Source organism: Capsicum annuum, chromosome 8, assembly GCF_002878395.1.
Source record: "Capsicum annuum cultivar UCD-10X-F1 chromosome 8, UCD10Xv1.1, whole genome shotgun sequence".
NCBI classification, from domain to species: domain Eukaryota; kingdom Viridiplantae; phylum Streptophyta; class Magnoliopsida; order Solanales; family Solanaceae; genus Capsicum; species Capsicum annuum.
In genome coordinates, this window is record NC_061118.1 from 36,884,367 (window position 1) to 36,902,771 (window position 18,405).

An 18,405-nucleotide genomic window follows, 5' to 3' on the forward strand; every position below is an offset into this window, starting at 1 on the left:
TTTCTTAAGTGAAATAAAAATCATAAGATTTACTACTAAATGTTTTAGGGGCCTCGAAATTTTAGTGGTCTAAAACAAATGATTTACTGGTTTCATTCTTGAGCCACCGTTTCTACTAATTAGTTTATATATGCAGATATAGTATATAGATGAGTAGAGTATGATCAACAAATGACGGAATGATAAGTACTCTTCATTCTTAATTAGAAATCTCGAATTAAATTAAAATTACTTTTATTAGAAAGTATTTTACCACCAACATAGAATATTGTAGCGATATTAAATGAATTCTTCTCTTTCAATAGTTAAATTGCCTTTTTTAGTTGTGAACTTTTCTTTTTCCAAGTATTCAACATTTCAATTTTCTTAAGAACGATTTCAAATATAATTTTTGTGATAAATTTAAAGTGAGTGTTGTTAACCTTCTTGAAAATAGTGTAATGGGTTTGTCTATAAAATTAGAAATGATTTTCTGAATTTTTTTTGACTAATTTTGAACAAAATACAACTAAAAATTACCGAAGAAGTTTGTTTATGTTACATAAATAAAGATAAAATATCAACATCAAACTCAAGAAAGGAGAGAACTTTAAGAAATTTTAGTAATATTTTTATTTTAATATTTTTATATATAATTTTCGTTATTTATAGACCACCAAATTTAAAGTTGACAACTCGGCCAACTATATTAGGTATTCAAATTTAAATTGAATAAGTAACTTTATCCAACTCGAATAAGTAGCTCAAAAAATTAAGTGGGAGATGACAAAAAAGTCTTTTAAAATTAAAGATGGTGACAACTTTGACCAGTTAAAATCAAAGCTTCATTTAAGTTGTGATTAAGTTAATTAGGGTGCAAAGTATAATTTTTTTTATTTTTAAAATTTTTTAAAAGTCCTCTAACTCCAAATTTTAAATTTTAGAGTTTCCCCCTTTTCTTATCTTTCATCCCCCTTTTCTTATCTTTCAATCTTTCTTCTTCTTTTTCTTTCTCCAATCTTCTTTTTCTAATTTTTTTTTCTCTCTCTAGATTTTCCTCTTCTTCTCTTCTTTTTTTTCTTTTTCTTTTCATTTCGTTCTTCCTTTTTTAATTTTCATGAACTATTTTTAGAAAAAAATAAATTGGAGAGTTTGAAAAGATTTTATTTTATTTCTTATAAAAATGAATGAAGAAATAATTTAGCAAATTCAGCAACTACGAGAGTTGCTTCAACAAATACGGTAATTGCTGCAACAACTACTATTAGTTGTTATGTTACAACAACTACTATTAGTTGTTGTGTTACAGCAACTATCGAAGTTGCTGCAACAACTTCGATACTTACTTAATTTCTAAAAAAAGATCTGATTGGAGGAGGAGCCCACAAAAAAGTTATATTTATGGTAAAAATGGGGATGGTGGTGCTGGTGGTGACGCCGAATGAGAAGATGGCATTTGTTGTGGTATTGATAGCGATGGTGGTAGAGGAGAAAGAAGAAAAATAGGAGACAGTTATGTAGAGGGAGTAAATAATGGTGAATCTGGAAGAGGTAGCAATGGTAGTGATAGTGATAGTGGAGGGAGAGGAGGTGGCGGCGGCGGGCGACAACAAAAAGGGTGTGATGGAGGAGTGGTGGTGATGGTGTAGGGATCTTTGTGTAAATATGGAGTAGGCATCTTTGTGTAAATTTTAAAACTTGAGGGTTTTAAAATTAGTATCATTAACACTAATCTTAAAATTGTCACCTCTACTCAATATTTAAAACTTGTGTCACTATTTTTTTTTAGTTTTATAGCTTTTTTGTCACCCTTAATTAATTTGTCAAGTAACTCGAGAAAATTGAAGGAAAAGTGTCTTTTAAGTCTTGAATGAAGGATTTGTGACATTGACCAGCAGATAGGGTCAAACATCATTAGGAAACTTGATTAAGTTAATTGTGGACTTGATTAATATTTTCAAAACTTTCTAATCTTTTCAAAAAGACAAATCAACCCAACCCACACCCCTCTTCAATCCAAATAAATAACTCTCTCCTCTCTCTCCAGTTTCTCTCAACTCTCTCTCAACCAACAGTTCTGTAAAATTTCTCCCTTCAACTCCCGACGACTTCTATCTCTGACGATAAATAGTTGGGCTTCGAGTTTCCCTCTTTTCTCCCTTCAACTCCCGACGACTTCTACCTCCGGCGATAAATAGTTGGGCTTTGAGTTCCCCTCTTCAATTCAATCAACCTGTCTCTCATCCCCCTCTCGACAGCTTCTCTCAACTCTCTCCTAACCAACTGTTCTGCAAATTTCTCATTTCAATCCTCGGTGACTTCAATATCCGACTACAAATAGTTGGGCTTCAAGTTCCTTTTTTACTTCAACCTTCAATCGACGTGACAGCCTTGCTCTCCGGCCACAACAGCTTCAAATTTTTCATCGTTCCTTTTCTTCTTTCACTGATAAAAATTTATGGCCTTTTTAGTTTTGAAGAAAACGAGAAACTTGAGCCAACTTCTCTAATAGTATTGTTTAACAATTTCAATATTTATTGCACTAATTTGAAATGCAGTCTGAAATGGCCTTTTTATTGTTTGTGTTTATAAAAACAAAACTACAATTTGGTTTGATTTGTTCTGTTCTTGTTCTTGGTAAAAATGGTGAAATTGCTATTTTTTGTTAAATAAAATCGTGCTACTATTTTTTATTTCCTCCGACAGATTATCCATCTGGTGTAACATATTAACCATCTGATGCAACAGATTAATTATATAATGCACCAGATCAACCATCTGATGCACCAGAGAAACCATCAGATTACAATTCTGATGCAATAAATTAATAATCTGATGCAACAGATTAACTATCTAATGCAACAACTTTACCATATGTTGCAACAGATTAAGTATCGAATAAAAAATCTGATGAAACTAATTAACCATCTGGTGCAATGGAAGAACCATCAGATTAATGACCTGATGCAACAGATAAACCTCCTATTGGATAAAATCCCATCAACTCTTCCTACAGGAAATGTCCAAGACTTGATTTTTCTAACTGATCATTCATCTGCTGTGATAGACGACCTTATGTTGAAAGAAATCTAAACAATATTGACCGTTGATAATTGTTCCAACAGATCACTCATGTGTTACAACAGATGTGTGATCTGTTGCACAGACCATTCATCTTTCTCAACAGATGAGTGATATATTTGTATTGTCGTAACATATTACTCAGCCGTTGCTGCAGGTTAGTTAACTGTTCTGACAGATCACTCATATGTTACAACAGATGTGTGATCTGATGCACAAACCATTCATCTTTCTTAACAAATGAGTGATATATTTTGTATTATCGCAACAGATTATTTAACTGTTCCAACAGATCACTCATATGTTATAACAAATGATGTCACAACAATTGTGTGATCTATTGAACAGACCATTCATCTGTCTTATTTTGTATTGTTGCAACAGATTACTCATTTGCTGCAACAGTTTGGTTATATGCTGCAATAGATATACTACCTGGTGCAACAGATTGGTGATTTATTGCAACTGTTATTTTACTATTTTGCTTATTTGATTTATTGTTATACTTATTTAACGATGCATTAATCAATAATAATATATTATTTTATGTTCCTGCTAATTTTAGATAATATGATTCCCAAAAAAACAGAAACCGAATCAAGTCCAAGTAAAGGAACAAGTGAAGCAGCTAGGCTATATCCACCACACTATGAGCTTGCTTTACAAGTGTTATCTCAATCGGGAGCAGAATATGATAAACATGGGGAGGAAGGATGTTTCAAAAGAGATGATGCAGATGCTAATAGCCCTTTCACCAAAGAGCTGGTCAAACCCTTTAACATTGATCGTTATCCTGTGAGAATGCAGTGCGATAGTGCCGCAGATTTAACAAGTGATTTCGTGGTTAAGTCAGCCATGGGAAAATCTTTTGACGCCTTCAGAAAAATACTTTGAGAATAAAAATTGGATGCTTATTTCAGGGACAGCTGCTTTGAGAAATATCTTGATTTGTCGGAGGACAACAATGCTCGTATCCAAATAAAAATGGTATATGAACTACTCAAGCGTAGGTTTATGTATGAAAATAAAGATAAGATGGATGAGGTGTGGATAAATTACTATGGCATGCCTGTTTGTTTTAGTTGGAAGGAGTTTGTCATAGTTACTAGACTAAAATATTATCCTCCTTCTCAAGTTATACCTATTCTAACCCAAAAAAGCACCCCGCACACCCAAAAAAGGCAAAGGCAAGTCGTGTGATCGTGATGACCTGGTGTCCATTGTTGGTCCAAGCTTCAAAAACAAAAATTTGATAGAAGCATTGAAAGGTAAAGGACTTTCAAAGAATCACAAACAGTCACTGTGCTTGATTTGGTTTGTAAATAATATTCTTTGGGCGAAAGACGTTAACAACAACATAAACCTCGGTTTAATAAAGCTCTTTGAGGATCTTGATGCGTTTAACAGCTATCCTTGCGGGTATGAAAGCTTTAAAATGACTGTCAAATATTTGTTGACTCCGTTAGCGCCAAAAACAGTCAACTTATATGGCTTCCCATGGGATTTCATGGTAAATGTTTCTTTCTTCTATTATGATATCATTCATTTTTTTCGCTCAATAATGGTTTTGATTTATTGGCATTATTTTATAGACTTGGGCGTTTGAAGTCATTCCTTATTTGAGACAACAAGTGAACTACCAGGAAGGAGTTTCCTGTCCAAGAATCTTGAGATGGTTGTCGGCCAAAACTGATAAAAGTGCAAAATTTCTTGATCTCTTCACCCCCCCAAAGGATGCAGTAAGTATAATTATAATTAATTTTTTCTTTTAATTAATGATTTTTTTTTGAATGATCTAATCATCATTCTAATATATGTAATGATTTATGTTAGATTGTGCATCCGTCGCTAGTTCCGACCAATCGAGAGTTGAAGATGACATTTTTCTTACTTTATGATTTGTGCAAACTTTATCGAACCCTAAGGTCATCGACAGAATAAAAATGGAATTGTTTGAAGCAACAATCATTACAAGAAAAATAATTTTGGAGGGCAGGCTTGTTGTTGTTGTTGATGGTCTTAGTGGTGATGGAGCTGTTGGTGGTGGTAGTGGTGCTGCTGTTGGTGCTTATGATGCTTCTCTTACAGTATTTAAAGTAAACCATTATGAGTATGATCATACTGGTTATACAAATTTTGCCTTTCCTAGCGAAGGTTCTACATGCAAATGTCAAGACTGCAAGGAGAAACATGATGTAATGATTAATGCTATTAATGTATTAACTGTTTCTGTAAAGAAATTGACATCTAAGTGGGGTGTCATTCCATCAAAGAGGATTTTATTTCCATCCACTTCATTAGAGATTAGGGCTAAGAAGAGGAGAGTGATTTCCAGGGCATTATCAAGCATTCAAAAAAGCGAAATTGCAACTCCTCTGTCTGTGTGCTGCACTGAGCAACATACAATGTCCAAAGGAAAGAAGCACGAGCTGAAAACGGTCAATATATTATATGTCTTCCAACTGACAAAACAAACAGACACATATTTGTTTCAACAGATGACACATCTGCTGAAAATTATCAAACAGATATATACATCTATTGCAACAGTTGACTAACTTGTTGCACCAGATACTTTATTTGGTACAACATATGTCTCATCTGTTTTAGCAAATCAAACAGCTCTTTGTACCGCTTTTATTTGTACCAACAGATGACCTATATGCTGCAACAGATGATTTATATGTTGTAGCGGATGGTTCATCCATTGGAAATTATCACACAGGATCTTCCTCATGTAGAAATTTGTCCCAACAGTTGATTCATTATTGGAACAAAAATATAATCTATTTAGGATAATTTAAAATGGGAGAAAGACCTGTTTGATTTGCTAAAGAGATGAGTTATCTTTTTTCATTTTGTTGTATCTCCGTGATTAGCATTGATCAATTCTGGCTTTTCGGGTGGATGTAGAAGAAGCTACTGCTGAACAACATTAACAATATGCTACTCTTTTTATGGAAATACGGAGAACAGAAAGCGTAGAATTCGTACGTAAGCGACAATAAAGATCCACGACGAGCAAAGCCGAATTCCATAGCACCGAATGAAGAACAACTTTCCCATACTGAGTAGATCTTTATAGCTTGAGCTTGTCAAATCAAAGCAATCCTTGGCAGTATACTTAAATTATTGTAGATGTATTTGTTGAGATCTGTACCCATAACAATTTTTTTACATTTCATTTATTCGTTGGCTTATTTCAGCTAATTTATGAAGGGTTCGATTTATTTTATTTTATCTACGAATTTTATTTATTCCTTAGATTTGAACTTATTAACTGAAAAGGAATACTAGATTCAAATATTACAACAGATAATGTATCTGTTGCAACAGACGACACATCTATTGAAAAAATTGAACAGATTTAGAAATATGTTGTAACAGGTAGGTGATCTGTTGGAATTTATCAAACATGTCTTTCCACTGTTGCAACAGATGGACTTTAGATAAAAAAACATCAAGATAATACAAAAGATGACCAACCTATTACAACAGATAAACTATGTGTCAAAATAGGTAGGATAACTGTTACAACGAATGGAGAATCTGTTGCATTATAAAAATTCAACTTTCGTTGGCCATAAAAAATTATCACTACGTGTAAAAAGGTTAAAGTGAATTGAATTAAAATAAAAAAGGCGCAACCCATCGACGGTGATCAGTTCAAACACCTAAAATAAGATACGCATCAAGTAGACAGTGTTCATTTTAAACACGTAAAATAAAATAAGCATCAAATATATCAGTGTCAGTTTGACACATTTCGCTGACTTGCCGTCACTTGGCCTCCAACAGTCATTTCCCCTCCCCCCATTGTCTTATATATTCATCTTCCTCCTAAAATTTAACCCTAAATTCTCAAATCTTCTTCTTCATCGTCATCTTCTTTTATCTATTTAAATTATTTCTTTCCTTTTTTCCCAACTGAGCTTGACAATGTCGAGCGCATCTTTCACTATTTTTTGTGATAAAAATTTTTGATATTGTAAGTGTGGTCATGAAGATCAGTTAAAGACTTCTTGGACTCAACAAAATTCGGGTCGTAGGTTTTTTACTTGTAAGATTTCAAAGGTAATATTTTTTTATTTAATTAATTTATTAATTATTGACTTGTAATTGTTTTGTAATTGTGTTCTCTTTCTTATAGAAATTAGGTGGATGCGATTACTTTGATTGGTATGAAGAACGACACCCTTCACAAGCAAATCATGTAATCTGGGGTTTGTTGAACAAAGTCAAGGCTTCTGAAGAGAAACAAAATCGAGCAAGAAGATACTACATTGTTGTCGTTATTGCTACTGGTTTGGTGTTGTTAGAAACATGGATATTCAAGCCTAATTGCTGAAATTTTTATGGTAGTGTGTATATTTGCTACTAGTTTGGTGTTGTCAAGCACATGGATATTCAAGCGTAACTATTGGAAAATATCAAAAAGATTTAGGCATATGTTGTAAAATTTAGGTCATCTGTTAGAAATTATTAAACAGGTCTTCCCACTGTTGCAACAGATTAGATTTAGATTATTAGATTATTCATAGAAATAACATCGTCGTAATGCAACAGATGACCAACCTATTGCAACAGATAAACTATCTGCCAGAACAGATTAAAGATATTTTACAACAGATTTACAATCTAATCTATTACATTATAAAAAACTCAACTTTCATCAGAAAAATTATTGTCATTACATGTACATGTAATAAAGTGAAGGGTGACTTGAAATTAAAAATTTCTATTTCACAGGCTCTTCTATATACACAGGCTTCAAGCGTCCAGTTAGTACCCTATAAGCCCAGACCTCTTGCAGGTTTCACAACGTTGTAGCACAGAAAATTCGTTGGCTTGGCCATTTCTGTGCCAGTCAGCAAATATTCGATGTGTGCAAGAGCGTACGAGCCACTCATTTTAGCGGCATCATCTTTTGGAAGGATCATTCCCCTGTTTCGACCTTCAAAATCCCATAATTTCTTCATCAACACTTCCTTTGGCAAATGATTCATTAGTTTACTCTCCCTTAACAAGATGTGCAACAACACCATCAGTGGCTCTACGAGGAAAAACGGATTAAAATCATCGACGAGAGGTACGTTGGAGTCATAAACATTAATCTTTCCCTCCAAGAGTAGTATCTCAACAGCCCAATAATGCATGTCGTTCATGCTAATGACTACAAGAATCCTTTTTGCCTCGGTCCAGCTCTTGCCATGTGAATTTGGTTTGTCCCCTCTAACATATCTTAACGTTTCTTCTTCATCCAAGACCAACGTAGGAACTAGGAAATCAAGTCCCACGCCAAGGGCTGACGCCTCTCCATTAAGTTGATCGTACCTATCCTTGAGCTTTTTACAGAAGTCGAGGTCCATTATCCTATCTACAGCGTCATAAGCTTCCCGGTACGTTAATTGCCTTTTTCTCATAAGGTAGAGAATTATGTCAACATATTGTAAGATAAGAAGTAAATTTTTAAATAGGTTAGTAATTGTAAAGATACAACGGATGGTCCATCTGTTAAATAGGGTTCTCTGAATCAATAATCCAACACAACTTATGCAACAAATGGATAATAAGTTGCAACAGAACCACTACCAGTTGCACCAGTATACCCAGCTGTTGCAACAGATGTAAAATCTATTACGTAGCTTTTTCTTCATGGGGTAGATTAGAAGGGCTAGGTTAGGAAAATTAAACTTGCCTTGTCCTCGTACGGTATACGCATATCAGTCATAGTCTGGAAGTCTTGGGGGGAAAAGGGAGGCCTGGGGTAATATGGTGCGCCTAGCTTGGCATTCTTGGCCTGTCGTAGATCCCTCTTCTCTTCGGCGCCAAGTTCCGCATATATGTCCACCTTCTTGACTGCCCTCTGAACTTTAATAGCTTTTGGAGAGGGAGGAATTACAATTTCTTTTGATTTTCGAGTGGAGAGTATGTCTCTAATTGCTCTTTTCTTTCTACTAACCAACATTGTAGGAGTGTGTGGCTCCCCCACCTTCTTGGATGGTATGACACACCTCTTGGATTTAAATTTCTCGATAGCTTTAGAGATAGCCTCTACTTTTTCAAAGAGTTTATCCTGTCTGTCCTTACACCCATCGCATTCGCAACGAGAACACGAGGGTGAAAAGGGGTGAGAGAGACCTGTGTAAGGGCGAAAAGAGGTGTTTTCAAACATATTTATTCTTTCTTAAGCATCAACATGCTCATCATCACGAGTGGTAGCAGCATCAGCATGCCTTCCACCAACACCAACAACTCCACCAGAAGAAGCACCCGGATCTGCCTTAATAAAAGGTTGGTCATGAAGAGCCTCAACATTAGGCTGACCTTGCCTAACTGCTCTTCTTACGGTTGTTGCTAAAGCCAATTCCTTCTTTATTAACTCCATCATTGGGTCTGCTATAGTATCAAAATGACCTAGAGCAATATAAGAAGTCATCACCGACTCCTCCTCAGTAGGCACGATCCATGGATGCACAACCTATAAAAAAAGAAAAAAAAAATAGATGCATTTAAATCATATAATATAATAATTTTCACAATTGGGCTACATTTTAAAGAAAAAAGATCCATTTGTTGCATAGTTTGCAGTATATGGTTAAAATCCGTTTGAGTCTGGTTTAGAGAAACAGAGCAACACATAGATAATCTGATGCAAAATATCAATCATTTGTTACAACAGTTGCATAAGATGGATAATCTGTTATACAATAGATGATTTGTACGTCACAATAAATGAACACTATGTTATCAGATTAAACATCTGTTGTATAATTTACAGTAGATGGTTAATCTTTTAAGAGTCGGGTTCAGAGAACCAAAGCAATAGATGGGTAATCTGATGCAAGATATACCCTATCGCAATAGATGTCCCATCTGGTGCATCAGATATAACATTTGTTGTACCAGATATAACATCTGTTTAATATCTTTCTTATCTTTGAGTAGAATTATTTTACTTGAAGAAGATGTACTGCATCATCCAGAGGGTTAAAAAGATCAGCCTCCTTAATATTGGTGTTGCTCTTTGCAGCCAACCATCTAAACATCCTTGGATGATAAACCTCATCCGGGTAATCCATTAACTGCTTTCGGAGGGAAGGAATGGCTTCAAATGCCCAAGCCTAAAAAATTTAAACAGGAAGCAAGCAAAAAAAACATAATAACTATATTCAATATTAATTAATGGATGAGTAAAATTAGTGATTAATTTTACCATGAAAGCTCAAGAAAAGCCGTATAATGTGGTCGTCTCTGAGGATAGTTTTATCAGTAAATATTGGACAGTCAAGTAGAAGATGTCATATCCCCAAGAATAATTGTTGAATTTATCAAAATCCTCAGCACGCGCCAACAAATAATCTTCTATGACCTTGTTGACATCTCTTGCCAATATAACCGATTGGGCAAACCAAACTAAGCACAATTGCCCCCTGTACTGCTCTGGTATGGTTTTATCCTCGAGATCTATTAACAAATCCAATGTTTTGTAGCCACGTCAAGTAATGTCAAACAACCCATCTATTTTTTCCTTGCATTTTCTTGCCTTGGATCTTTTGCGGGGTGGTGGTCCTTCTGGACGATGGCATCTCAAGCCCATCACTATGGCAAACTCTTGCAAGCCAAAATAAACAGGCATGCCATAGTAGTTGATCCAGATTTCATTCATCTTCTTTTTGCCCCCCTCCGCTGGATCTTTATCATCCCTGCGTACTTGATCCTGCGCTTGAGAAGACCATATACCATCGTCATAGGAAAACGGATACGGGCAGAGGGGTCCTCAGGTAACTCGAGAAAGTGTCCAAAGCAGCTCTTCTTAAAAAGTCCGCATATGTTTTCATTCTTCATAATTTTCATAAAATGTTCAAAAAATTTTCCCATCTGACATTTAAGTACAATTTGACCAGTTAGTTGTTTTCCTTCTAGGTCATTTATCGGTATCGCAACTTGAAACCTGTCAATACTAAAAGTTTTGACAGGATCATGCTGGGATGTCGATATTAACTCACGCCCCATCGGTGATCCATTGTCATCATGTTGATGATCATCCTCTTTCTCTTTCTAACTCTCCAATTTCTTCTCTTTCTCAATTTTATTTCCTTTATCACCATCTGCGGACCCTTGTCCACCTCTCTTAACATTGTTTTCACATCTCTCCCCAGCTTCACTTTTTCCTAACTGAGATTGTTCAGAAAGTTCCTCCGAATCCCTCTGTACTGTAGACTTTTTTTTATTGGTTAGACGTTGATCCACTTTCACTTTCTTTTCTTTTGGGAGACATGTTTTACCTACAGACAAAGAAAAATAAAAATTAGATTACAGTTGATGTATGCATAGATTTTAAAAAATACATTACAAACACCACGAATACCGACACACCAACAGCCACCACCAACCAATGCCAACAAATAAACAAACACCACGAATACCGACACCACCACAAACACTACCAACCAATGCCACCACCGGTGCCACCACGACGACCACAAACACCACCACCACCACCACCATCCAACTATATCACGACAGTCAATGGAACATTGCGATGGAAACTAGGGATTTCTTGAGTTTTCCCTACGATTTTACCATCAAAACTCAAAATTATAAACCCATTCTCAAAGATAATACAACAAAAAGTTTTATTTTTCATCATTAACTTAAAAGCCCTTATTTTTTAGAAAAATAAATAAACATAGAGCTCTTCTTGAACTCTGTTGCCTATGAAAACAAAGAAAACGACTGATACAAGCAAGAATGAAGTCGAAAATAACACCTATGTGGTCAGAAATGAAAAGAAAAATGATTTATTGTAGAGGGTTGAGCAAATTTGTTTAGTAGTTGTTGTCTGTACTGTATTGTTGAGTGAGAATAAGAGAGAAAGAGCCAGACCTTGAGATTTAAAATAATGAAACATTTTGTATGGGTTGATTTGTATTTTGGAATAGAATGACAAGTAGTTTTAAAAATGTTAATTTGGTCCTAAATGATCTTAATTATTTTTAAAATCATAAAATATATTTGTAATTCTTAACCCTCTCATTATGCAATTGCCAAAAGGGTAATTCAATTGAAATTGTATAAAACAATTGAAGTTGTAGTTGACCGAGTACTCTAGGAGGTGACCCTGTGAAAACTCACCCCTGGTCCTAGATTAATCAATTCAGGTACTATTAGTCTAATATATGAACTTAATTGAAATTGTAAAAAACAAATGTTCAACATATTGCGTCAATTTCTCATATGTTGTAAATTATCAATCAGATTAGGTAACAACAGATTACGAATCTGATATAAATTGTCAAGCAGATTAAGTCATCTGTTGGTACAGATTACCCATCTATTGTAAATTATCAAATAGATTGTCATATGTCGCAACAGATTGCCCATATATTGTAAATTATCAAATAGGCGCTGCCATCTGTTGTGGCTGACCCTATGAGAACTCACCCATAGTCCTAGATTAATCGATAGTTTACCCTATGAGAACTCACCCCTAGTCTTAGATTATTCAATTAAGGTATTAGTACCCTAGTCCTAGATTAATCAATTAAGGTATTAGTCTAACATATGAGGTAGTAAGAATCGGTTCGGCCCAGAGTGATCGATCAACGACTCTGTCCGGAGGAACGCAGTACCGTCTCATTATGCAATTGACAAAAGACTCAATTGAAGTTGTAGTTGACCCTATGAGAACTCACCCCTAGTCCCAGGCTATTCAATTAAGGTATTAGTACCCTAGTCCAAAATTAATCAATTAAGGTATTAGTCTAACATATGAGGTAGTAAGAATTGATTCGGCTCCGAGTGATCGATCAACGACTCTGTCGGGAGAAACGCAATACTATCTCATTATGCAATTGTCAAAAGACTCAATTGAAGTTGTAGTTGACCCTATGAGAACTCACCCCTAGTCCTAGACTATTCAATTAAGGTATTAGTACCCTAGTCCTAGATTAATCAATTAAGGTATTAATCCAACATATGAGGTAATAAGAATCAGTTCGGCTCAGAGTGATCGATCGATGACTCTGTCGAGAAAAATGCAATACCGTCTCATTATATAATTAACAAAAGACTCAATTAAAGTTGTAGTTAACCCTATGAGAACTCACCCCTAGTCCCAGATAATTCAATTAAGGTATTAGTACCCTAGTCCTAAATTAATCAATTAAGGTATTAGTCTAACATATGAGCTAGTAAGAATCGATTCGGCTCAGCGTGATCGATCGACAACTCTGTCGGGAGAAACGAAGTACCGTCTTATTATACAATTGCTAAAAGACTCAATTGAAGTTGTACTTGACCCTATGAGAACTCACCCCTAGTCCCAGACTATTCAATTAAAGTATTAGTACCCTAGTCCTAAATTAGTCAATTAAGGTATTAGTCTAACATATGAGCTAGTAAGAATTGATTCGGCTCAGAGTGATCAATCGACGACTCTGTCGGGAGGAACACAGTACCATCTCATTATGCAATTGCCAAAAGACTAAATTAAAGTTGTAGTTGACCCTATAAGAACTCACCCCTAGTCCTAGACTATTCAATTAAGGTATTAGTATCCTAGTCCTATATTAATCAATTAAGGTATTAGTCTAACATATGAGGTAGTAAGAATCGGTTCGGCTCAGAGTGATCGATCGCCAACTCTGGTCGGGAAGAACGCAGTACCGTCTCATCATGCAATTGCCAAAAGACTAAATTGAAATTGTAGTTGACCCTATGAGAACTCACATTCAATTAAGGTATTATTCTAATATATGAACTCAATTGAATTATATATAAATAAATGTTCAATTTGTTGCAATAGATGTCTTTTCTGTTGGATCAAATCAAACAGATTATGTAATATATTGCAATATATTATCCATCTGTTGTAAACTATCAAACAGATTAAGTCATTTATTGTGACAAATCACGAATCTATTATAAACTATCAAACAGATTAAGTCATCTGTTGCGACAGATTACCCATCTGTTGTAATTTATCAAATAGGCGTTGTCATCTATTGTAGTTGACATTATGAGAACTCACCCCTAATACTAGATTAATCAATTAAGGTATTAGTTGAACATATGAGGTAGTAAGAATCGGTTCGGCTCAGAGTAATCGATGGACGACTCTTGTCGGGAGGAACGCAGTCCCGTCTCATCATGCATTTGCCAAAATACTCAATTAAAGTTATAGTTGATCCTATGAGAACTCACCCCTAGTCCCAGATTATTCAATTGAGGTATTAGTTGAACATACAAGGTAGTAAGAATCGATTCGTCTCAGAGTGATCGATTGATGACTTTTGTCGGGAGGAATGCAGCACCGTCTCATCATACAATTGCCAAAAAACTCAATTAAAGTTGTAGTTGACCCTTTGTGCTCATTCATCCATCCTTAATTCCACCTAAATCAATGTAGGTACTATTATTAATCTTAACATTAAGTTAATAAGAACACTTTTCAACTCAAAGTGATCGATCGACGACTCGGATTGGGATGAACGCAATACTAACACCATGCAAATGCAATGACTCAATTGGATTTATAGTTGACCCTGTGAGCTCATTCATTCATCCCTCGTTCTACCTAGATAGATCTAGGTACTATTATTAATCTTAATATTAAGTTAATGAGGAGCTCATTCTTTCATCCCTAGTTCATTTTAAATCAATTGCAATGAAATTTGTTGCAATAAACAACTGAGCTATTGGAGAATTTCAAATAGATAACAATATCTGTTGCAACAGATGACATTTCTTAGTTAATTATCAAATAGACATTTGCATCTGTTATGACGGATGACTAAGCTGTTGAAAATTTTCAAACAGATATTGATATTTGTTATAACAGATGACGTTTCTGATTTAGTTATCAAATGACATTTCCATTTGTTGTCACAGATGATTGAGCTGTTGGGATTTCTCAAACAAATATCTAAATCTGTTGCAACAGACGACATATCTGTTTGAAAATCTTTTAATTTTCTTTTAATTTTAAAGCAAGCTACTGTCCGTGTAGATAAAGTAGTAGTACTACTAAAGGAGGTAAAAAATGTTTCTTGGATAACTCAAAAATCTCATTGAGTAGTCTTGTCTTGTCTTTTCAATGTCACCCATTTTCTTCCTCGTGTACCTCAAATTATTAATGAATGTTAACTAATGAATATTGAAACCCCTAATACTTCTTCCGTTTCATATTGACTTGACACTCTCATCAAGAAAATATTAATTAGGGGTTTATTTTATTACCAAATTAGCCTTATTAATTATGCTTTGAAAATATAAATTTGAATAAATACACTTTGTTTAGTCATTTAATATTAAGGTTAGTACATCTAGAAATTAGAATTATGTCATCTCACATCTCCTCTCCTTCAGCCCTAAATCTCTCATTTTTTTTCTTTCTATCCTCTTTAGGGTTATCACAACCTTTTTTTTCTCTCCTCTTTCTAAAAATTTTTTGTTCAGATCTAAACCGATCGATATCCATATCTTAGATTCCTCGACTGAAATTGTTATTTTGACCCCCGTTTGACATTAAGGTATGATATGATTCACTATTGCTCTTTCATTCTCGTCTTCTTCTTGCAACTTTATTTACATCTTTTTATTTATTTAATTATCATTTTCCCATATCATATTTATTTAAAAAATTTGAAGGAACTTTTAATTGTTGAATAAACATACCAAGAATTTTTATTATAAGATGCGAAAAAAGTCATTTGTTGGGAAAAGTTTAAAAGCCTTATTGGCAGTATCATTTTTTGTATGTATTTTGTTTGTTTCTTTGTTGTTGATACTATTTTTGATGTTGGTGGTGGGGCTGGCGTTGTTGGAACTTGTGGTGTGGTATGGTTTAGATGGTGGGTGCTTCTTAAGCTTAAAAATAGTGGAGGCCGAACAATCAATACAAGGAGTAAGAGAGAAAAAAATAAAAAGTTTAAAGTGAATAAGAAGAGAAGAGTTGGTTATCAAAATTAAAAAAATATATGCTGAGTGGGAATTGAACTCAAGACCAAAAGAAATAAATATCCTTAAGCACCCATAAACAACAACTAGGCTAACCAAACAACTCTTACTATGGGTGTTCACTGATTAGATTATATATATATAAAGTTCGATACGAGTTCAGTCTGTGCTCGCGCACCCGGAGGATTCCATGTGGATCCGTTCCTTGTTGTTGATAGTGTTGGAACATAGGATGTATGCTTCTTTGTTGTTGATGATGATGTGGAACAAATGTTGTTGTTTTCTTTGTTGTTGATGTTTTTTATTTGTTGTTTGTAGTTTATGCTGTTGTTGATGTTGCAATAGACGGAGCAATTGATGGAACAAATCAAACCACCAGCAAGGCTGCTATGTATTCCAACAGACTCCATATCCGCTGCATCATACTCCATATCTGACGCAACAGACTCTACATCTGACACAAACTATCCGGGATTTAATGTAATATTGCTGAAACTATCTGGGATTTATGTGCTGTGTGTGTTACTTAAATAAAACTGGTGACTTTATTAATATGTAAATTAAAAAAAATAGATCTAAATACAACATTTTATCTTTTTGTTGTATTTCCGAAAGAGACAAATTGATAATCTGTTGCAAAATATATTCCACCTGTCAGATAACTTACAGCATATAGATAATCTGTTGCAACAGATGGATATATCAATTTGCTTTTCCATCAGCTGTGGCATCTGTTCGAACTTGCTAGTTATCTGTTTATTCAATTTCATCGAGAGCAATAGATTTTTCTAAACATTTTTTGGCCAAACTCAATTTTTGCTCTTGGATTGCTTTTTTTTTTTTTCTTTACATCCTTCAAGCTGTCCTCCAAATTTAATTTTTGCCCTCAATCCAATAGCAAAAATTTAGTTTGTTTGAAGGATGCAAAGAAAAAAAGAGAAGTAATCCAAGAGCAAAAATTGAATTTGGCCAAGAAGTGTTTAGAAAAATCGATTGCTCTCGATGAAATTGAATAAACAGATGAATAGCAAGTTACAACAGACACCACAGCTAGTGGAAAATCAAACTGATATATCCATCTGTTGCAACAGATTGTCCATATGTTGTAAGCATCTGACAAGTGGAATATATTTTGCAACAGATTATCTCTTTTGAAAGTACAACAAAAAGATAAAATGTTGTATTTAGATCTGTTTTTTCTAATTTACTTATTAATAAAGTCACCATTTTTATTTAAGTAACACTAACACACACAACACATAAATTCCGGATAATTTAAGCAATATTATATTAAATTCCGGATAGTTTGCTAATTACATCTTATCCCGAAATTTTGAATTGTGATACATATATTAAGTAGTGATACATATATGGACTAGTGATACATATGTATATGTATCACTAGTATATACATATGTATACAGTAGTGATACATATAGCATATGTATCACCAGTAAATATGAATCCGGGATTTTATGTATTTTTTAAAACATTAAGGAATATTGTGTAATATGGTGTCTTAAATATGAGATTTATGTATTTTTTCCTTTTAAGGGATATGAACAGTCGTGGCTTTTTGTTTGACTAAGTCCAGTCCCTTTCAATTCAAACATTTTATAAATAGGTCCCTTCGGCCTCCTCACTCATTCTCACTCACTCTTGTTCATTCTACTATACTTACAATACTAATATGTCAGATCCAGATTCGTACAAGAAGGTTCATATCGAGTCGTTGCAGGAACTTCAAAGACAGTTTGATAAACTCCAGAGGGATTTGACCGACTTCCGAGCAAGGCTGAGGAGGGCCCTGCTGCTTCCGGATGAAAATTGTCTGGTTGACACTAATAATAGTAGTAGTAGTAGTAGTAGTAGTAGTAGTAATAATCATAATAATAATAATTAGGTTATGTTTTTTCTTTCTTTTAGCGTATGTATTTTTCCTTTTTATATCTGATCTACCTATAAGGGATTCAGAAAAATCCATGTATGTGTTTGGTTTGGTTTGGTCGATTTTGAATTTTTAATTCTTATTCAATATTTAATTATCATTCTATTTATTTCCTATTCTCAACATGTCGGTGGTTGGAGTTAGGGATACGGTCATGATGAAAAATTCTCCTAAAAATGGTTCGTTAATAAATAATAAGGAACTAAATGATATTATAATCGTAAAAGAAAGATTATTTAATTTAAAAAAAGTCACAACATTGGATTAATTTAATTAAGATATATATATATATATATATATGATATATGATATATGATATGATATGATATGATTTTTAAGAAAAAAGTTAATGAATAATCGTGACTGTGACTCTTATCTAAACATATTCAACAAACAAACAAAAATAAAAAACGTTTCTGATGCATCAAATTCCT